This window comes from Pipistrellus hanaki (assembly GCF_964339955.1).
Source record: "Pipistrellus hanaki genome assembly, chromosome: 3".
Classification (NCBI taxonomy): Eukaryota; Metazoa; Chordata; class Mammalia; order Chiroptera; family Vespertilionidae; genus Pipistrellus; species Pipistrellus hanaki.
Genome location: NC_140505.1, coordinates 85931129 through 85951935, shown reverse-complemented (window position 1 = coordinate 85951935; position 20807 = coordinate 85931129). Strand labels below are relative to the sequence as shown.

The following is a 20807-nucleotide window of genomic DNA, read 5'->3' as shown; positions in this document are numbered from 1 at the left end:
TGTTTCTAAAATTTCTTGTTTGAATGATTGAATAATAATAAAGTTATTTTCTGAATTGTGAAAAGTTCAAATGCATTTTAAAGAGATAGAATCGCTCCTAAACTTTTACCATGTATTTAATAAATTTAATATTATAGCCCATGTTCTTAGTGGATGTTGTAAACACTGAAGAACACAGACTTTCACCCTCACTCCTAATCTACTATTGTTTATTTTTGCTGTAATTTGAAGTACAAGTTTCACATTACACATTAAATGAAAAATACTACAAAACTACTGAATAAAGAACAACTATGCCATGCTGGTGGGGGCCAGCTGGTTTGCCCTGAGGGGTGTCCCTGATCAGGGTGGGGGTTCCCTTGGGGCATGGGGTGGCTGGGAGAGGGTCATGTGATGGTTTGCAGGCTGGCCATGCTCCCCCAGCAACCCAAGCAGAGGCCCTGGTATCTGGGATTTATTTATCTTTTATAATTGAAACTTTTTAACTTGGAGCAGAGCCAAGACTCTTGCTTGCTCCCTGGCCGCAGCTATTTTTGTTGGATTTATTTATCTTCTATAATTGAAACTTTGTAGCCTAACCAGTGGTCAAGGACAATAGGGGGGTGGGGGCATGTGTGGGGGGATGGGGGATTGGAATGGGGGGGGGGGTTAAGGACAAATATGTGATACCTTAATCAGTAAAGAAATTTTTAAAAATTTAAAAAATAATCCAAAAAATATCAAAAACAAATACTCTATCAGGTCAAGAAAAAATATATCTAGTCTTAGTTAGTTGATTTTAAATCATAAATGGGTATTAATGTTGTCAAATCCTCTTTTGCTATGTTGAAATGATTAATATGATTCCCCACACTGCCTCTTTTTGTCTTTCCTCCTAGGGAAGATTTCAATATATGGAATTCAATATAGTGAACACAGCAGCTACCTAGAAATGAAACATTTTGTTCAGTGGCTGAAACCCTAGAAAATTACATCTAGCATTAATGTTGGCACTTTGAAACCTAAAAACTCAATGGAGAAATATTTTAATGAATGGAAATTGGATATTGATGTGACCTCAAAGGACTGAGAAGCAGTTAAGTCGCTTAGTGCATCTTGTTAGGAGTTAAATCTTCAGTGATGTGAACTAGACTTTATGTGAAAAACCTCATGAAAGTCACTCATAGCTTATTTTCTTATTTATATTTGAATAAATGTTCATGGTGCTGAGTACCTCTTATCATCAATGATAACTGAAACTGGTCTTCCTAGTACCCTCCATTCTTGCTCCTCTCAACAGGGGTAGTTATATTATGCATCCAGCCTTAACAGAGGAAATAAAGGCAGGTCCAAGGACCAAAAGTATTCATTATAATAAATAATTAGGTTGAAAATATTTTATAGAAAAATTATGTATCTTTAAAACTATTCAACATGGGGTATATTTTAATGAGATAAAACTTTTATATGATGTATACTTAAACTAAAAAGTTAATCTTAAATATTGCTAAAAGAAAAAAAGAAGAAACCAATAGTTCTTTTTAAAGATAACTCTGAAAAAACAAACAAACAAACAAAAAACCACACACACACACACACACACACACAAAAAAAAAAAAAAAAAAAAAAAAACTGGTCTCAGGAAGTACGAGTTTCCCTACTGGTCAGAATAGAAAAAAGCACCAGAGCCCAGTGGTACAGAAGTGACTGATTGAGGCCTGTGGGCAGTAAGCAGAGCACAGCAGAAGCAGGGTCTGTGGGTGTGTGAAGGTTCCCAAGTCCAGTCTAGTTGGCTTGCCTTCTCTGCCCTGACACGGCTGAGACTACAACTACTGGATCATCACTACTTTCTTACCATCTAGCCTACACGCCCTCCTCCTACCACAAATTTTTTAAGGCAAGGACTGCCTTAGTCATATTTTTAAAAATTATTTTTATTGATTTCAGAGAGGAAGGGAGAGGGAGAGATAGAAACATCAATGATGAGAGAGAATAATTGATCAGGTGCATTCTGCATGCCCCTCACTGGGGATCAAACCAGAACCCAGGCATGGGATAGGGAATTGAACAGTGACCTCCCCATTCATAGGTCAATGCTTAACCACACCAGCCAGGCTATCTCAGTCATAGTTATCTCTTAGCACATAGTAAAGGACCTGTGGTGCATGATATCTAATGAGAAAATCTGGTTGGCTGATTGATGCCTATGGGTTTTATAAATTTTATCCAGGAGGCTTCATATATTCTATTTTCTCTTTATTACTTTTTTGTTTTCTTCCCAGACTTGGGATCTTATCACAAGAAGATAATATTTTCAACAAACAATATAAGCCCTCACTTAACACACAAACTAGAAAATACCATGGCAGGAACTCAAGGTTCTTTCCAGGCCCAGATTTTCCATCCTTCCTCCATTTCCAAGATACCGGAAATGCTTTCCTATACCCTGAAATTCAGAAAACTGATCAAGTCAGTTTAGATGCTTTTATTTCAAGCTTGCTGGGTAAGAAAAGACTGCATTTTATTCTGGGGAGGAATTTGGGTTTTCCAAATAAATGACTAGCTTGTCTTAACTGTCAAAATGTGGACATTATTGGCATGCTCAACATAGTCCTAATTCAAGTTTATGGGCCAGAAATGGAACTTCTGCCTTTCAGATTCAAAAAGGTCAGCAGACCATGGCTGTCTTGCACAATATGGATCTGTTATTAGAGCAACTAAAGTTAATAGCAGTGTATTTAAATAATATAGTGTAAAGAATAGGAGGGTTGAAAGCTTGTCTGGGATTGGAATATTGGCTTTCATAAATATAAGATCACCTCAAATACCTTTTTTTGTTTAAATTTGGAAAGAATTTTGTTGACCTTTTGGCTTCATTGAATTTTTTTTAAGTTTTTCTAAGTAGTCAGAAACAAATTTCACAATTTATGTCACACTTGGCTCATGTTTCAGAGAGTGATTGAAAGCTTGTTATGTCAGTACTCCCTGCCCAGAGCAGCATGGAGAATTCAGCACTGAGGAAGCTTGCCAACAGCTAACCCTGCCAAACCAACAGGAATCAATTTGGACAATAGGAAGATTATGTGGTGGAAAATGGATAGAAAATTAAGTCAGGAAAGCCACATCAAATATATTTAGAAGCAGTGTCTTAAGTTACAAAGCCACCTTTCTAAGCGGTCAGATATTTCTGTTTCACTGAAAGCTCATCCACAAAAGGTCAATGAGTAGAGTTGAAAAAATGATTTTTCTCTTACAACCACCTGTGTTATCTGTGGTATTGTTATCTGGCCACAGATGTTTTTGCCACCCCTGTGTCCTTTCATTCACACAACCATCAGGCCTTCCAGTGTCCCCTGAGCTGCCAAGAGAAGCAGAGGACTCAGTAGCACCCTCCAACAGGTACTCTGTGCAAAGCTCCATGATGGACACACTGCTCAACATCCTCTGTGTTTCTCTCTTGACCCAAAGGAGAAGATAAAAAGAAACAAAAACAAAACCCATGGATTTTCTAGCTATCAAAAGCTGCAATGAGTACCCCAGCAGGTAAAGCTCTTGGGATGTTTGCTATTTACTGTCCCAGGCTGGCCTCTGGAAAGTCAGTTTTATCTATCTATCTATCTATCTATCTATTTAATATATTTTATTGATTTTTTTTACAGAGAGGAAGGAAGAGGGATAGAGAGCTAGAAACATTGACCAGCTGCCTCCTGCACACCCCACACTGGGGATGTGCCCGCAATCAATGTACATGCCCTTGACCGGAATCGAACCTGGGACCCTTCAGTCTGCAGACCAATGCTCTATCCACTGAGCCAAACAGGTTTCAGCTGGAAAGTCAGTTTTAAGTTGAAGACAGAGTGGCTTGCAGCCCATTGCCAGCTAATGACCAGATTTATCCAGGTCCTGGTGAAAACTATGAGCTCAGCACAGGCTCAGCAGCTGGCCTAAGGCTCAGAGAACTGACTCTGAGTTCAGTGCTGTGTCCCCAATTCGTCCCGATTTGTCACTTTCTGTTTCTTCTTTTTTAAAAGCAAAATCACAAGAGTAATTTTTCTTTTTAACAATAAAACACTCCAAGTACAAAAATTATATGACATTTATGTACCCTTTACCAATATAGTTAGGTATTACTATTATTGGAAACAGAACTTTTTTTTTTTAAGAAATACATTTTGAAGATGCAGTAGAGCCTCTTTTTCATCATACCCTTCCAGAGGGTACCTCATTACATTGGTTGAATCATTTCCATGCTGTTGTTTTTTAGGATTTTTACCACATGTTTTTATTCATACAATAAAAATAGAAATTATACTGTGTGTTTTAAAACATATAAATTATACACTGAGTGGGCAGATTATTATGATCTATTAATGCATAATAATCTGGTCATTCAGTGTATGTATGTGTGTGTGTATCCTATCTAATAAAAGAGTAATATGCAAATTAACCACCACTTTGCTACACCCACAAGCCTCGCTCACCAGCCATGCCCACCAGCCAATCAGAGCAAGTATGCAAATTAACCCCAACCAAGATGGCTGCAGCCACTGAGCCAGCAGGAGGGAGGTTTGGGATTCCCTGGAGATGGAGGAAGCCAAGCTTTCCATACACCCTGGCCCAGGCCTCCACTCAAGGCTACAAAGTTTCAATAAATAGGAGATAAATAAATTCCAACAGAAATAGTGGCAGCCATGAAGATGCAGAGAGCAAGAGGCTAAATTTGCCCCCCGCCCCTCCCCTCCAATAAAGGAAGACAAGTTTCTGTAGCCCTGGCCAGCCTAGGCCTCTGCTCCAGGCTACAAAGTTTCAATTGTAGAAGATAAATAAGTTCCAGATACCAGAGCCTCCGCTTGGGTCACTGTCAGCCATGGCCAGCCTGGAAACCACCACAGGCTCCTCACTCAGGCTGCCCCATTCCCCAAGGGAATGCCCACCCTGATCTGGGACACCCTTCAGGGAAAACCAGCTGGCCCCCACCCATGCACCAGGCTCCTATCCTATCTAATAAAAGAGTAATATGCAGACTGAATATCACTTCAACACACACGATGGCTGCCCCATGTGGTCAAAGATCCTGTCCCCATGTGGACACAAGATGGCCACCACAAGATGGCCAGCAGCGGAGGGAAATTGAGAGGGACCAGGCCTGCAAGGGAGGACAGCTGGGGGCGATCAGGCCAGCAGGGGAGGGCAGTTGGGAGGGACTGCAGAGGAGGAAAGTTGGGGATGACTGGATCTGCAGGGAAGGGAAGTTGGGGGGATCCAGGCCTGCAAGGGAGGGCAGTTAGGGGCAAACAGGCTGGCAGGGGAATAGTTAGGCATCAATCAGACTGGTAGGATAGTGGTTAAGGGGTTATCAGGCTGGCAGGCAGAAGTGGTTAGGGGCAATCAGGAAGGCAGGTAGGCAAGCAGTTGGGAGCCAGCAGTCCTGGACTGTGAAAGATATCTCAGACTGACCCCAAGGGGTCCCAAGGGGCGCCAGAGAGAGGGTGCAGGATGGGCTGAGAAACAACCCCCCCACTCCGTGCACGAATTTTGTGCACCGCCTCCCTCTTCATATATATATGTGTGTGTGTGTATATATATATATATATATATATATATATATATATATATATATATATATATATATTTGGTGCAATTTTCCAGTACTACTTCACCTTGCAAGGTTTTGAAGTGAACCTTCCTTGAATTGGCATCAAACCAAAGAGCCAATAAAGGATCAGTCAAAATAACAGCTTTAAACACAATTTCCTTTTGAGGACTAAAAGAGCCTTCCAGGTTTCCTAGCAACAAAGAAAAAAATCTGCAGCACAGGGACCAAACCCTGATCAGGCAATCGAGGCCTGCTGGCTGGGGGGAGTGACCAGGAGTTGGCTGGCAGGCCTCATCAGTGATTGGGGCCTGTGGACTGGGGGAAGTTCCTGCAATGAGTGTCTGCCCCCTGGTGGTCAGTGCGTGTCATAGAAAATGGTGGTTCTGGTCATTCTGGTCATTCCAAAATTGCTTAGGCATACACACACACACACACTAGAGGCCCGGTGCACGACCTGTTGCCACTGTGGATGCCTTTGCCTTGGCCCCTGCTGCCATGGCTTCATCCAAAAGGTAGTACAGAAGGTCATCTAGAAGGTTGTCCAGTCTAATTAGCATGTTGTGCTTTTATTATATACTAGAGGCCCGGTGCACAAAATTCGTGCACAGAGGCCCTCAGCCCAACCTGCATCCTCTACAATCCAGGAGCTCTCAGGGGATGTCCTACTAATGATATTAGGTCCAGTCCCTGTGGTTCTCTGCTTTCTGTGGGCCTAGAGATTTCGCTGCAGCCATGGAGATTAGCCCTGCTCTCCGCTCTCTGCCTGCCTCTACCATGTGCCATGTAAAGGAAGCCCAATGCCCTGCAGTGTGCTCTGTCTGCCAGGCCTGGCGGCTTCACTGACACCCAACACTGCTCTCCCTGTTGGCCATCTTGTGTCCACATGGGATGGCCATCTTTGACCACATGGGGGCAGCCATCTTGTGTGTTGGAGTGATGGTCAATTTGCATATTAGGCTTTTAGTATATAGGACTAGAGGCCTGGTGCACAAAATTTGTGCACGGGGCGGGGAGAGGGAGGGAGTAGTCTCCCTCATCCTAGCCTGCACCCTCTCCAATCTGGGACCCCTTGAGGGATGTCCGACTGCTCGTTTATGCCCGATCCTACAAGGAATGGGCCTATACGGGCAGTCGGACACCCCTTTCACAAACCAGGACTGCTGGCTCCCAACTGCTCACCTGCCTGCCTTCCTGATTGCCCCTAACTGCTTCTGCCTGCTAGCCTGATCAACCCATAACCACTCCCCTGTTGGCCTGATTGATGTCTAATTGCTCCCCTGCAAGCCTGATTGCCCCTAACTGGCCTGGTCACCTGCTGGCCTGGTCCTCCCCCAACTGCCCTCCCCTGCAGGCCTGGTCACCCCTAACTGCCTCTCCTGTAGGCCTGGTTCCCCCCAACTGTTCTCCCCTGTAGGCCTGGATCCCCCCAACCCCAACTGCCCTTCCTGCAGGCCTGGTTGCCCCCAATGTCCCTCTTCTGATGGCCTGGTCACCCCGAACTGCCCTCCCTTGCAGACCTGGTCCCTCCCAACTTCCCTCCCCTGCTGGCCATCTTGTGGGGGCCATCTTGTGTCCACATGGGGCAACCATCTTTGACCACATGGGGGTAGCCATCTTGTGTGTTGGAGTGATGGTCAATTTGCATATTATTCTTTTATTAGATAGGATATATAATCAGGTATTCCATTATGCCATGTATATCACTGTGTGGGTTTAGGGACTAAATTATGATATAATCAAATCTAATAGAATAAGTTACTTTTAAAAGATTGTAAATATAATTTGATAAATTAACCCATTTACTTGGGGCTCTTCAACCATAATAAGAATGATGAAAACTCCAACAATTAGCCTTTTAAAGTAGATGATTGAAATAAAAATATTTTTTTAGTTTTTTCTTCTGAATGCATGCTGTTTCTAAGTATAAGAAATCCTGAATAATAAGAGTAACCATCAGCTTAATAAATCATTACTTATAACAAACTATCAAATTCACAAATTTTATAACGATTAACTGATAGTCCTTGGACTTTAGTCCATTGCTGGATTAATATCTAGAAAAACATCTAATTTTAAACTCAGGCCACACATCCAGAGATAAATGCAATCTAATGGTAAATTTCACCACAATTTGCAAAAACCCAATTAAAAGCTATTTAATAGAGCAATGCTGTAACAATTTTTAGAAGAGTATGTTCAGGTATGATTAAATCACTGGGATTTAAAATCTAATATATATATAATGTGTGTGTGTGTGTGTGTGTTGAAGTTTGGGCAAATAAAAGTGCAGGAGAGTCAAATAGAAAGTAGAAAAACTCTATCCAATAAGATATATATATATATATATATATATATATATATATATATATATATATATCTTATAAATACAATATATATATATATATATATATAGTGTGTGTGCATATATATTTGAATATATATTCAAATTAATTTTATTTTTATTCCTTTAGTACATTTATATGAAGAGAAACTATATATATATATATATATATATATATATATATAGTGTGTGTGCATATATATTTGAATATATATTCAAATTAATTTTATTTTTATTCCTTTAGTACATTTATATGAAGAGAAAAGAATGGCAAGATATTATAGTTCAATGTCATATTTCAAAAATAATTCTAAAACAGCATAGAAGTTCCTTAAAAAAATAAACATAGAATTACTATATGATCCAGCAATTGCACTTCTTGGCTTATTCTAAAAAAATTGGGAGCAAGGACTTGAATACATACTTTGACATACATGTTCCCAGTAGTATTATTCATAACTAGAGGCATGGTGTATGAAAATTCATGTACTGGAGGTGTGTCCCTCAGCCTGGCCTGACCGCTCTCACAGTCTGGGAGCCCTCAGGGGTGGAAGGCAATCTAGTGGTCAGGTGAAGGCGACACCCCATCACACTTCTGCTGCTGCCACAGTCAGCAGTGCAAGCCTCAGCTGGCCCTGGTTACCTGACCTTTGGGTGGCCCTGGGCAGCCACCATCTGAGGCCTGTCTGCACCTCAGGCCGGCTCTGGGTGGCTGGGCAGCTGAGGGAACTGGGGGACTCCGGAGGCAGGTGTGCGGAGTAGCCAGTCCCACCTGAGGGCAGGCCTGGTGGTGCCATATGCCTGCCGCCCTGGCAGAACTGAGGGGACTGAGCGCCACCATCTTGAGGCTATGAGCGCCACCATTGTTGAGGATGTGGTGGTCAATTAGCATATTCCCTCCTTATTAGCTGTGGGCATTGCCATCTTTGTGAGGGTGAGATGGTCAATTAGCATATTCTTTATTAGATAGGATAGCCAAATGGTAGAAACAACCCAAGTGTCTACTAACAGATGAAAGGAAAAACAAAATATGCTCTGTACATACAATAAAATATTACTCATCTTTAATAAGGAAATTCTGGTACATGCTACAACATAAATAAACACATTATGCTAAGTGAACTTAGCCAGTCAAGAGAGAACATTGAGAAGATCCAAGATAGCAGGCAATAGGACGGCAGTGAGAAAAAGAATGTAAGTGAGAGAGTAAAAGGGAAGTGTGTGGACGTGGTGTGTGTGTGTGTGTGTGTGTGTGTGTGTGTGTGTGTGTGACATGTGCGACAGTTATATTCCACAGGACTATTGGGGACTGGCAGACCAGGTTCTCCTAAGCCAAGCAGCCACTGAAATCTCTCCCAGGGTGGCTGGCTCAGCTGCAGAGGCTGCGTCATTTTGAAGGGGTGAGCGGCTGTGACTGGGAGCCCAGCCTCACCTTGGACATCACTTAGGACCCTACAGACACACTGGCCAGGGACTTGCTGCCTCTGCTGTGAACCCACAAACACCAAGACTCAAGCTTCCCTGGCTCCATGCTCCTAAAAAGTCTGTCTAGCCCTGGCCAGTTTGGCTCAGTGAATAGAGTGTCGGCCTGCAGACTGAAGGGTCCCAGGTTTGATTCCAGTCGGGGGCATATGCCTTGATTGCGGGTACATCCCCAGTGGGAGGTGTGCAGGAGGTGGCTGATCGATGTTTCTATCTCATTGATGTTTCTGGCTCTCTGTCCCTCTCCCTTCCTCTCTGGAAGATCAATGAAATATATATATTTGTCTATCTAGGGGAAGACAATATGGCAGCCAAGTAGGTAGATGAATCTGGCACCTTCTCATGGAGCAGATAGGAAAAACAGCTAGATAAAATAATATCCAAGCCGAATTGACAAGTTAAACACAGTTGGTGAGGCAATCTGTAGATGGAAAGGTCAGAAGTCGCCTAGAGAGAGGTGGGATTGGTGATCTGGGCTGGAGGAAGAAATAGGTGTTGCTGGAACTAGAGTCTCAGAGGGAGACTGCGTTGCACTAAATCCACGTCCCTTGGGGATATGTGAGCACTCAACTGTGGAAGGGTGTCCACAGCGGGGGCCTCTAGACCTAAGCCCACAGCTGTGGATGGCTGTGCCCAGAAAGTTCTGCACTGGCCTCGCAGGGCTGGGGGGAGAGAGATGTGCAGTGGCACGGTTGTTCTGACTTTATAATTTCCTTGCTTTTACTCGCTAAACCCAGTGCATAGGATCTTTCAACTACAAACACTCACCAAGGCTAAGGTGCAGAAGAATATGGTTTTGTGGAAGCTGGGGAGCAAAATAGGGAGAGGCAAAAAGGAATCAGCTCTGAGACAGTCAGTCCCTCCAACCCTAAACAACCATTTTGTCCTGAAGACCAGGACTCTCCTATCTCCTGTGGGCTTCCTGCACATTATGTGTGTATGTGTATGTGTCTTACAGGCCTCTGTGACTGTTCATTTTTCTTTGTTCTTCAGTTTGCATATCCTCAAGAGAGAAACCATGTAGTAATTTGAACAAATTTAATTATTACCTAAAAATTACTACCTATAGCTGGGTTTTCAAGTAATAAAGAGTTGGCTACTAAAAAATTAAGAGAATTCTTTAAAAATTTATGACTAGAGATAAGAAGCCATTATCCCTAGGGCTGAAGTAAAGTGCCTAAGGCTGAGAGATAAACCTTGTTGGAGAGGTGTAACCATGGCTAACTAAATGGTAGAGAAGTTACAATGGAGGTGCACCAGCAACACTTGCTGGAAATCCCACTTTATGGTGCTGGAAAAATCTCTTCCCAGGGAAGTACTAGTATCTCCCTAGAGGAGGGGTGGGGAATCTTTTTTTCTGCCAAGGGTCATTTGGACATTTATAACATCATTTGTGGGACATACAAAATTATAAACTTAAAAATTAGCATGCTATATTTGGTTAAATATTTAATTAACTCACCCCTGAGGCCTTGCCAGGGACATCCCAAATGACTTTGCAGGCCTTTTACAGCCCCGGGACAGACATTCCCAACCTCAGCCCTAGAGGCACTCTGCTACAAAACAGCCCAGTGGAAACTGCAGGCCACTGGATGCTGCTGACTGCAATGACATGCAGGATTTAGGTGCTGGAAAGCCACACTCAGCAAATGAGCTGGGCACCAAGTAGCCATAAGTGCTGCAGCAGCCAGATGCTGAAGAAGATGCCTGCATTGCAGGAGCTGGAACAAAAGAAGCTCGCAACATAGGCATCATAGCCTATCAGCTGAGCCCATTGGAACTAGAAAGGAAAACCCTTCTCCCTTCAATGTCTTTTCAACACCCTCTGCTAATAATAAGGCTTATTGAAAGCTAGCAAAGGAAAAAAATATTTGAAGGTCCCAAATCCATTTTTATAGAACAGGAAAGGAAGAGGAGTTTAGAACTGAGGGACAATATTTTGATAACTGGCACATTTCATTCCTTGGATTATTCATTTCCATACGCAAACTTTACACACATTTGATTATTGAAACAGCAACAAAATCTATTTCCAACTAACAAAATACAGCTATCAGTATTACAAGTGAACAGGCTCTCCTCCTTTTCCCAAAAATGAGGAAGCACAAAGCCCCAACAGTTACTGTGGCCATCATAGGCTATAGTAATAACTTTTCAAATTCAGTCATAGTGGCGTCAAATATTCTGTTACCTAACGACTGCATTATGTTAGCTTCCAGCAGCTTGCATATAAAATAAAAATGAGAGGGGGAAAAAGAGATAGAATCCTATATAATAAAGAGGTAATATGCAAATTGAGTCTCATACCCTCACAAGATGGTTGCCTATGACCAGGCCGGCAGGGGATTAGTGAGGGACTACCAAATGACCAAGCAGCAGGCTGCGTGGGGTGACCAGGATGGCAGGGGGGTTAGTGAGGGGCAACCAAACGACCGAGCAGCAGGCTGCATGGGGCGAGCAGGCCAGCAGGGGGGGAAGTTGGGGGTGACCAGGCCAGCAAGTGGCAGTAAGAGGTAACCAGGCCAGCGGGGGTGGTGGTGGGGGGGTGTTGGGGCAACCAGGCCAGCAGGGATGGCAATTAGGGCAACCAGGCCAGCAGAGGGGGGCAGTTGGGGGCAACTGGGACAGTAGGGGGGCAGTAATGGCTGACCAGTCTGGCAGGGAATAGACAGTTGGGGGCAACCTGGCCAGCAGCATGGGGCAGTTAGGGGCGAACAGGCTTGCAGGGGAGGGCAGTTAAGGGCGACCAGGCTTGCAGGGGAGAGCAGTTGGGGGTGACCAGGCCTGCAGGGGAGGGCAGTTGGGGGTGACTAGGCCAGCAAGGGAGCAGTTAAGCATCAATCAGGCTGGCAGGGGATGGTTAGGGGGTGATCAGGCTGGCAGGCAAGTGGTTGGGAGCCAGAAGTCCCAGATTGTGAGAGGGTTTCCAGATTGGGGAGGGTGCAGGCTGGGCTGAAGGACACCCCCCACCTCAATGCACAAATTTTGTGCACTGGGCCTCTAATATTAAATTAAAATATTTCTTCTAATTCCCTTTTAATGTGCACAAATTTTGTGCACCAGGCCACTAGATTTGTATAACAGGATTGTAGTTAGGAAGACACTACAGTACTTGACACAATGTGTTTAATATAAATTTGCTTACTGAGATTTAGATAAACCTGGTATGGAAGCATATTTAAGACAATGGGGTTGATACGATGGCTACATTTATATAACCAAAACACCAAGGCTACTGAAGAACAGCTAATAGTTCAAGAGTGTTAATGACTAATTCTGATCAATACATGCTGAAAGATTATTAATGAAACAGTATACCATAATATGAGAAAAAGATCTGGGAAATGGCTATTTTGAATGGTAATATTTAAAACCCATATAAAAATACTCATATTTTTACTTTTTCTACAATATTAAAATAATTGGCCCTGCTCAAAGTAATATGCAAACTTAGTTAAAATATTTTACCCAAATGCTAAGAGCTTTAAATGTGGTATTATAAAAAATATTACCTGTATCAGTATTCTCACAACTTTAAAAGGTTATTTTTAATTCACCTTATATCAAAATATATCAATTATTACTGAAACACATGCAATGTGTTAGTTTGCTATTTAAATTCATTGAAAACAATAAATGTTATTATTTTAATAATATAAATGTAGCTCACCACTAGGGAGAACAGGCATTAAAAATGAATACAGCAGAGTAATTAATTCCAACTTATTTCCAAAGAATAACTTGACAAAAATGATAGGAAGTTTGAATGAAATTTTAAACATAAGAAGCCAAAAGATTAGACAGTCTGAGAACTGTAAGTCAAAATCTATGAAGAAGCAGTATTATGGCTACACAGATTCAACTGCAAGTGAATTATATAGTCAGTGCAAAAAGAATAGAATAAATCCCCATACTGAGGCAAAATGTGAATATTAATATTACTACACTAAAATGAAATGTATTAACAAGTCCACTGCTTGTAACCAAAATAACTGATAAAAAGATATATATAAAATAAAGACACCACAAAAGCTGAATGAACTTTACCTTTGCTTCTGTCCACAGATGTTTAGATTTTTGTATTATTATTATTTTTTAATTAAGGTATTGCATATGTGTCCTTATCCCTCTATTACCCCCACCCACTCATGCCCTCACACCCCTGGTGTCTGTGTCAATTGGTTAGGCTTATACTAGTATGCATGCATACAAGTCCTTTGGTTGATCTATCTTCCTTCTCCTACCTTCCCTCCCCTACCTTCCCTCCGAGGTTTGATGGTCTGATTGATGCTTCTCTGTCTCTGGATCTGTTTTTGCTCATTAGTTTATGTTGTTCATTATATTCCACAAATAAGTAAGATCATCTGATATTTATCTTACTCTGACTGGCCGTATTTTCCGGCGTATAAGACGACCTTTGAAACGAAAAAAAGTCAACCGAAAATGGGGCTAAAGATCAAAATTGCACAAAAATTACCTGCAGATCTTGACGGCAAAGTAAGTCTATTCTTTGAAGTGAGGGGTAGTCTTATACAGCGAATATAGGCCTAAACCTATGTTTTAACTGTAAAATTAGGGGGTCGTTTTATACGCCGGAAAATACGGTAATTTCACTTAGCATAATGCTCTCCATGTCCATCCATGCTGTTGCAAATGGTAAGAACTTCTTTTTTACTGCAGCGTAGTATTCCATTGTGTAGATGTACCACAGTTTTTAAATCCACTTATCTGCTGATGGGAACTTAAGCTGTTTCCAAATCTTAGCTATTGTAAATTGTGCTGCTATAAACATAGGAGTGCAAAATCCTTTCTGATTTGTGTTTCAAGTTTCTTGGGATACATTTCTAGTGGTGGGATCATAGGGTCAAATGGGAATTCCATTTTTAGTTTTTTGAGAAAACTCCATACTTTTCTCCACAGTGGCTATACCAGTCTGCATTCCCATCAGTAGTGCAAGAGGGTTCGTTTTTCTCCACATCCTCGCCAGCACTTCTGTATTATGTTTTTAGAAAATAAGATGCAAGATAAAATATCTGAAAATTTAACCCCAAAGTAATTAATAATATAAAATACTAAGTTGTACACTTAAAACCTGTATGGTATTGTGAACCAATGTCACACCAATAAATTCAATAAAAAAATTATGTAGTAAATGAAAAAAATGTTTGAAAGCAAATCCAGCATTGGAATCCGAATCTAATTGCTGTATTAAACTCTACCAAACTACATCATCTCACATAATGCTTGACAAAATTAATCAAGGTAAGTGGTAATGTTAACAGCCATCCTAATTAATAAAGAGGGAATGTGCAAATTGACCATCACTCCACCACAAAGATGGAGCTGCCCACAGCGGAGGGGGGAGGTGGTTTCATAACATAAGATGGATGGGCCCACAGTAGAGGTGGGGTTTCCATGACACAAGATGGCTGCACCTAAAGCAGAGGCTGATTTCCCATAATGAGCCTTGACGAGTAATCAGCAGGGACATGAGACTGTGCGCCCCCGCCCCTTGTGGGGCTTGACAAGGGTGGGGCTGGCCAGGTCTGGATCTAATCCAATGGGGGGGGGGGGGGGGAGAGGCGTGATTTTAAGGATCTCACGTGATTTTGAGGCACACATGGGTGGATGGGGACTTGACTCTGGGTCCCATGGTAAACCCCAGACTCTGACAGGAGGAAGATTTTCATATACATTTTACTAATTTTCTTTCATCTCCATCACTTCTATTATAGAGAAATGAATAATTGCAATATTAAAATGTTTCTTCTAATTAATCCCCTTTTAATGTGCATGAATTTTGTGCCCTGGGCCACTAGCAATAAATAAACATAATAAACTAGTAAAATTAAATCTAGTCAACAAAATAGGGTTACTTAATGATTCTCTCAAAATATAGCAACTATCATTGCTAATGAGTAGTCGTATTTTATATCATACCTCACTTTATTATGAATGAATTTACTATAAAGTTGGTTTAAAGAGAAGCACAAAACATGTACCTTTATTTTCTTGGTTTAAATAGTTAATAATTACTCAGATACAAAGTAGTCAGAATTTTAGGGCAATACCAAGGTTTTAGGACAGTTTTACTCAACCATTTTTGTTTTTGTGTTCTTTTTCTAATGGAAGCTCATTCATGGTAGAATGGAAAAGAAAAAAAAAAACATTAAAGTCCAGTTAACAAAATAATAATGAATTTAAAATATTGAAAAGTAGAAAATAATAGCCAAATGATAATATCTGACAATTACAAAAGTACAAAAGAATTCATAAATATAAAACCTCACATAATTCTAAAAAGACGGTAGTTAAAAGAATATGAATATGAATAGCTAACATCTCACTATAACACTGATTATACACTGGCAGGAAAACATTATTTTTTAAAAATAATATTTTTTGTTGAAAGTATTACATATGTCCCCTTTATTCCCCCATTGACCCCCTCCAACAACCCCCCCCCCACACACACACACACCTTCTCCCTACCCTAGGCCTTTGGCACCCTATTGTCTGTGTCTGTGGGTTATGCATACTGGTATATGCAAGCAATGTCTTTATTTGATTACTTCCCACCCACCCACCATCCCCTGCCTTCCCTCTGAGATTCTGCATTCTATTCTATGCTTCCATGTCTCTGGATCCACTCTGCTCATCAGCTGATTTTGTTACTTAGATTCCACATGTGAATAAGATCATGTGATACTTGTCTTTCTCTGACTGACTTATTTCGCTTAGCATGATACTCTCCAGGTCCTTCCATGCTGTCTCAATGGGGAGGAGAGTGTTCTTTTCTACTGTTGCATAGTAATCCATGGTATATTTATATTGAATACTATGGAATTCCAACTGCCTATATGTGTGCTTATAGAGCAAGAGTTTAGAAAGTTTGCCACTAACTGGTGACACCACACAACTCTAGAGAGTACTGAATTATAATCCTCAGTTATTTATGGTAATGCAATAATTTTAGTCTATAAATATCAAATTTTGTAAGCTTGAATAACTTATTCAGCAGGCTACTACTAAGAAGCCTTTAAGTGTCAGTAAAAATAAGTCTATAAAATCAAGCTCAATCATAGTTAAAAAACAAAATTCAATCGAGTACATTTGGATATCTAACTGGCTTTATTAATCAATTCATGAATAGGGAAGCATCCCATATATTAACTAGGTCACTCTGAAGGGGTACATAAAATGGAAGGCTTGTATGGGCCTGGACATACCTTTTTGGGGGGAAGAGAATGGAAAGGTTTTCATCATGAAGACTGCTTCTTCTTTTGTAGGTTGGAGAAGAATGGAGAGGGCTTATGTGACAGATTACTTTACTGGTACTTGGTTAGAAAACTCCGGACTTGTTAATTACAATTGTTTCTGGGAGAGGTTGAAACTTGACTTAGATCAAGTATTAAATCTAGGTTTGGTATTATGTGCTTTTAGCATGATTGACAGTATTTGGGGCCCATGGATTTCTCTTTAACAAAACCTAAGTACAAAAAAAATGAGCCTTGCATTTTCCTATAACGCGGACTCTCAAAACCATAAATTTGCTTTAGAATAAGACTGATTTAGGGAACCCAGCTTCTGACACAGAGATAAAAACAATCTAGTTGATGGACCTAAAATATATGGGTGATATATACATATAATTTTATAAAAACACTAGAGGCCTGGTCCATGAATTCATGCGTAGGTGGAGGTCCCCCCGGGTGGCCTGCAGGGGTTGGGCTGCAATACACAGTCCAATGCTGCTTGCAGCTCCTACCTGCCACTCCCACTCATCCCGGCCCCACTATGCCTGCCACGGGCTTACACCCAATCAGTCCCAATCCAGAAGAGGCTCTTGCTGCTGCAGCAGCACTCACCAGCCATGAGCCCTGTGTCTGGTACCCTTCCAAGGGGAGTGGCCTGAGGGATCGGGCTGAAATCAGCACTGACATCCCCCAAGGGGTCCTGGATTGCAAGAGGGGGCAGGCCAGGTTGAGGGACCCCACTGGTACACAGGCCAGGGAGGGACTGAGGGAGGGCTCTAGGCAGTGTTTCCCGAAGTCCTGGTACACATACCCCCAGGGGTATGGGAAGAGTTTGGTGGGGGTACGCGTTGCACCGGAGTTTGGTGGGGATATGCACTGCACTGTGCTTAGCTGTGCCTAATTCTACGTTCTCATGAGTACGAGGGGTACTCGGCGTTATGAAAATTATAGAAGGGGTACACATATGTCAAAAGTTTGGGAAACACTGCTCTAGGGCATGTCCAGCCCATCTTGCTCAGTCCGATTTGGCCGGATCCCAGCAGCAAGCTAAACTACTGGTCAGAGCATCTCCCCCTTGTGGTCAGTGCTTTTCATAGCGACTCATCAACCAGTTGACTGTCTGCCCCCTGGTGGTCATGCATGTCATAGGGAGCAGTTGAATAGCCTTAGCACATCATTAGCATATTACGCTTTGATTGGTTATTCGGTTGTTCTGCAGTTCTGTCTATTTGCATATCACCCTTTTATTATACAGAATATAAGGTTCAATCTCATTGATGTGATGTACTTTTGTGATAAATTATAGTTATACACCTCTTAATTATGGGAATAATTAAATAATGAGAAAGGTATCATTAAGCAATTACATCATTGGGTAAACATCACTGAGTACACTTACACAAACCTAGATGTATAGCCTACTACTGAAATATGTATGCTAGACTTTTTTTATGAGTGACTGACAGTAGGTTTGTTTATATCAGCATCACTACAAACATGTGTCATGCATTGCACCATGACATTACAACAGCCATAATATTACTAGGCGATAGGAATTTTTTCAGCTCCATTAGAATCTTATGGGACCACAGTTGTATATGCTATCTGTTGACCTAAAGGTTCTTGTCTGGTGAATGGATAGTTACATTTTAAACTTTCTAGATTCATTCCTCAGAGCTCACAATGATTCATTCCTTTAATCAGTGGCATTATTATTATTATTTAAATATATTTTATTGATTTTTTACAGAGAAGAAAGGAGAGGGATAGAGAGTTAGAAACATCGATGAGAGAGAATCATCGATCAACCACTTCCTGCACACCTCCCATGGGGTATGTGCCCGCAACCCAGGTACATGCCCTTGACCAGAATCGAACCCTGGACCCTTCATTCCGCAGGTTGACGCTCTATCCACTGAGCCAAACCAGTTTCGGCGGCATTATTTTTGATTACTAGAAACTTTAATGAATTACAAAAGCAGCATTTCTATTGTCTTCATTGATTTTTAGATATATTAATTTACAAATCAAGGGTATATCAGCTTCTGTAGTAAAGTCAGTAACCCAGAGCAAAAATTTTGAACTTTTGATTAGTTTTATGAATAATTTCAACTATGAATATAACAAATCTCTATTTGTATTCAATTAGAGGCAAGGATAAAACAGAGTGTGCAGTGTACTTTATTCACCATGTCAGGATCAATAAATGCAGCATCAGGATTTGACTACTTAAAAGGCCTGCAGAAAAGATTAGGCAAGCCATTTCTATAAAAGAAATGACCCTTTTTATTTACAAATGAAAGCATTGTGTACATTTGGAAATGTAATGGTGGGGATGGGGGTGAGTTGGTAGAAGATTCTGAGAAACAAGGGAATATGGGGAGATGTAAAAAAAAGGACTTTTAAAAAGTCTTGTGTCTATCAAAAGATAAATTAGAATGTTGAAATAACTTTATCCTTAATTCTAATTATTTCTAATTTATTAACTTTAACAGCTAATGTGAAGGGCAGAAATTACTGAAGAATAATTGAAATATTTAGCAAGCCTGATATCACAGTACCCTCTATCCATCACATGGTCATATACACAATACATTTATATGTACTAGTTGCTTTAAGATACATATAAATTTATGTAGAACTTTTCTTGGTCATTTATGTAGAGTTTAGCTTATTACTTTCCAGCAATGGGGTCAGAAGGCATACTAATTTACCCAGTTTTAATAATATCAGGATCCTTCCTGCAAGAAGAAAGAGCAATGACAATGCAATCCTGAACTCTAAATTATTCCAGGTGGGGTCCTAGCACTAACAATTTAAAGTGTCAAAAGAATTTATGAGAGTTATAATTTTCTAGTTCTACCCATATCTTCCCAGTTAGAATCTTTCAGTTAAGACCAGTTTGTTTAAATAAGCCTTACATGTTCAAATTTGAGAATCACTGTTATAGACGAAATGCCCAGAGTAACAGTCAAGTTAGTAGGTACTGTTATATGAATTCCAAGGGAAACATTTTACCAACTTTCACTATATAGTTTGACAATTACCATTCCAAAGAAATACAGAAAACAATCCACTGCTAGCTTACTAGTAGTGTCAATATCTACAACCTCCCAAGAAAATCTGTTTTCAAGCAATAATTCATTATCAAGAGTTTATGTTGATTTTGCCGACTTTGGGGAAATTATTTTCCCTCTCAGGTTATCTAAAATAAATATGCCATGCAAACAAATCTGCAGCCTGTTTCCGAAGGTACCTTTCTGAATTTTCTAAGCCTGTTTTAAAGCCATTTATCCACGAAATTCTGCTTCTCCATGAGTTCCAAACATGTGCACTGCATGCTTTACAACACTGCTTTAATAGGTGACAGGAAACAAAAGTTTTTAGGGCACAAAGCCCATGCCATCTTCCCACAAAGCGAGGAATGGACACTGCCAATCTCGACAGACTAAGGAAGAAAAAATAAAGTGAGAATTGCTTTTTTTTCTGTGCTTAAAATTAAAAAAAAAAGAAAAGAAAAAAAGAAAGAAAAGAAAAAGAAAAAGAAAAGAACTGTTTCCTCTCCATTTGGGTTTATTCAGGGTGGGGAGAAAGTAAGTTTACAGGGTATGCCTATGGGGAAAAAATGCAATAACAAATAAACAATAATACAAGAATAAACTGTGTTTCGCAAACTCACAACAATAAAACTACTTTTGCACCGCTAGATATTGTCAAATGGCTTTCTAAAGTGGCTGCAACAGACATATTCCTGCCAACTTGAATGGGGGAATTCATAAATCCTTCCCAGAACTCAATGGTCTTAATCTTTTTAATTTTTATAGCGCTGACTGAAATGTTGTTCATTTTATTGTGCAAGTAAACGATGAGAGTAGGTCAGTGTCCACAACACTTCAACATACCTTGTGAATGTAACTGAAAAGACCCCATGAGGAGACAGCATGACTGGATTCTGCCAAAATTGAGGCAGCAGAACCTCGAAAGCTATAGGGTGGGGCAAAAGTAGATTTACAGTTGTTCCTATTAAAAAAATAACACATTAATAAATAATAATACAATAATAAACTCTGTGTTGCGCGTACACTCACACCTGTAAACCTACTTTTGCCCCGTGCGGTACAAGCAGCTTCCACTTCCAAGCCCCTCTTGGGGG

At 40.8% G+C, this 20807-nt stretch overlaps 1 protein-coding gene across 1 annotated transcript in view; it reads right to left on the bottom strand.

The window, feature by feature from the left end:
* Nucleotides 1-20578, bottom strand: part of RFC3 (replication factor C subunit 3) — a 52797-nt gene extending 32219 nt beyond the window's left edge. Inside the window, exon 1 of the mRNA XM_084879450.1 lies at nt 20557-20578. The gene's annotated coding sequence lies outside the window, so the exon portion shown is untranslated. The remainder of the gene's footprint in view (nt 1-20556) is intronic.
* Between the last annotated feature and the right edge of the window lie 229 nt (nt 20579-20807).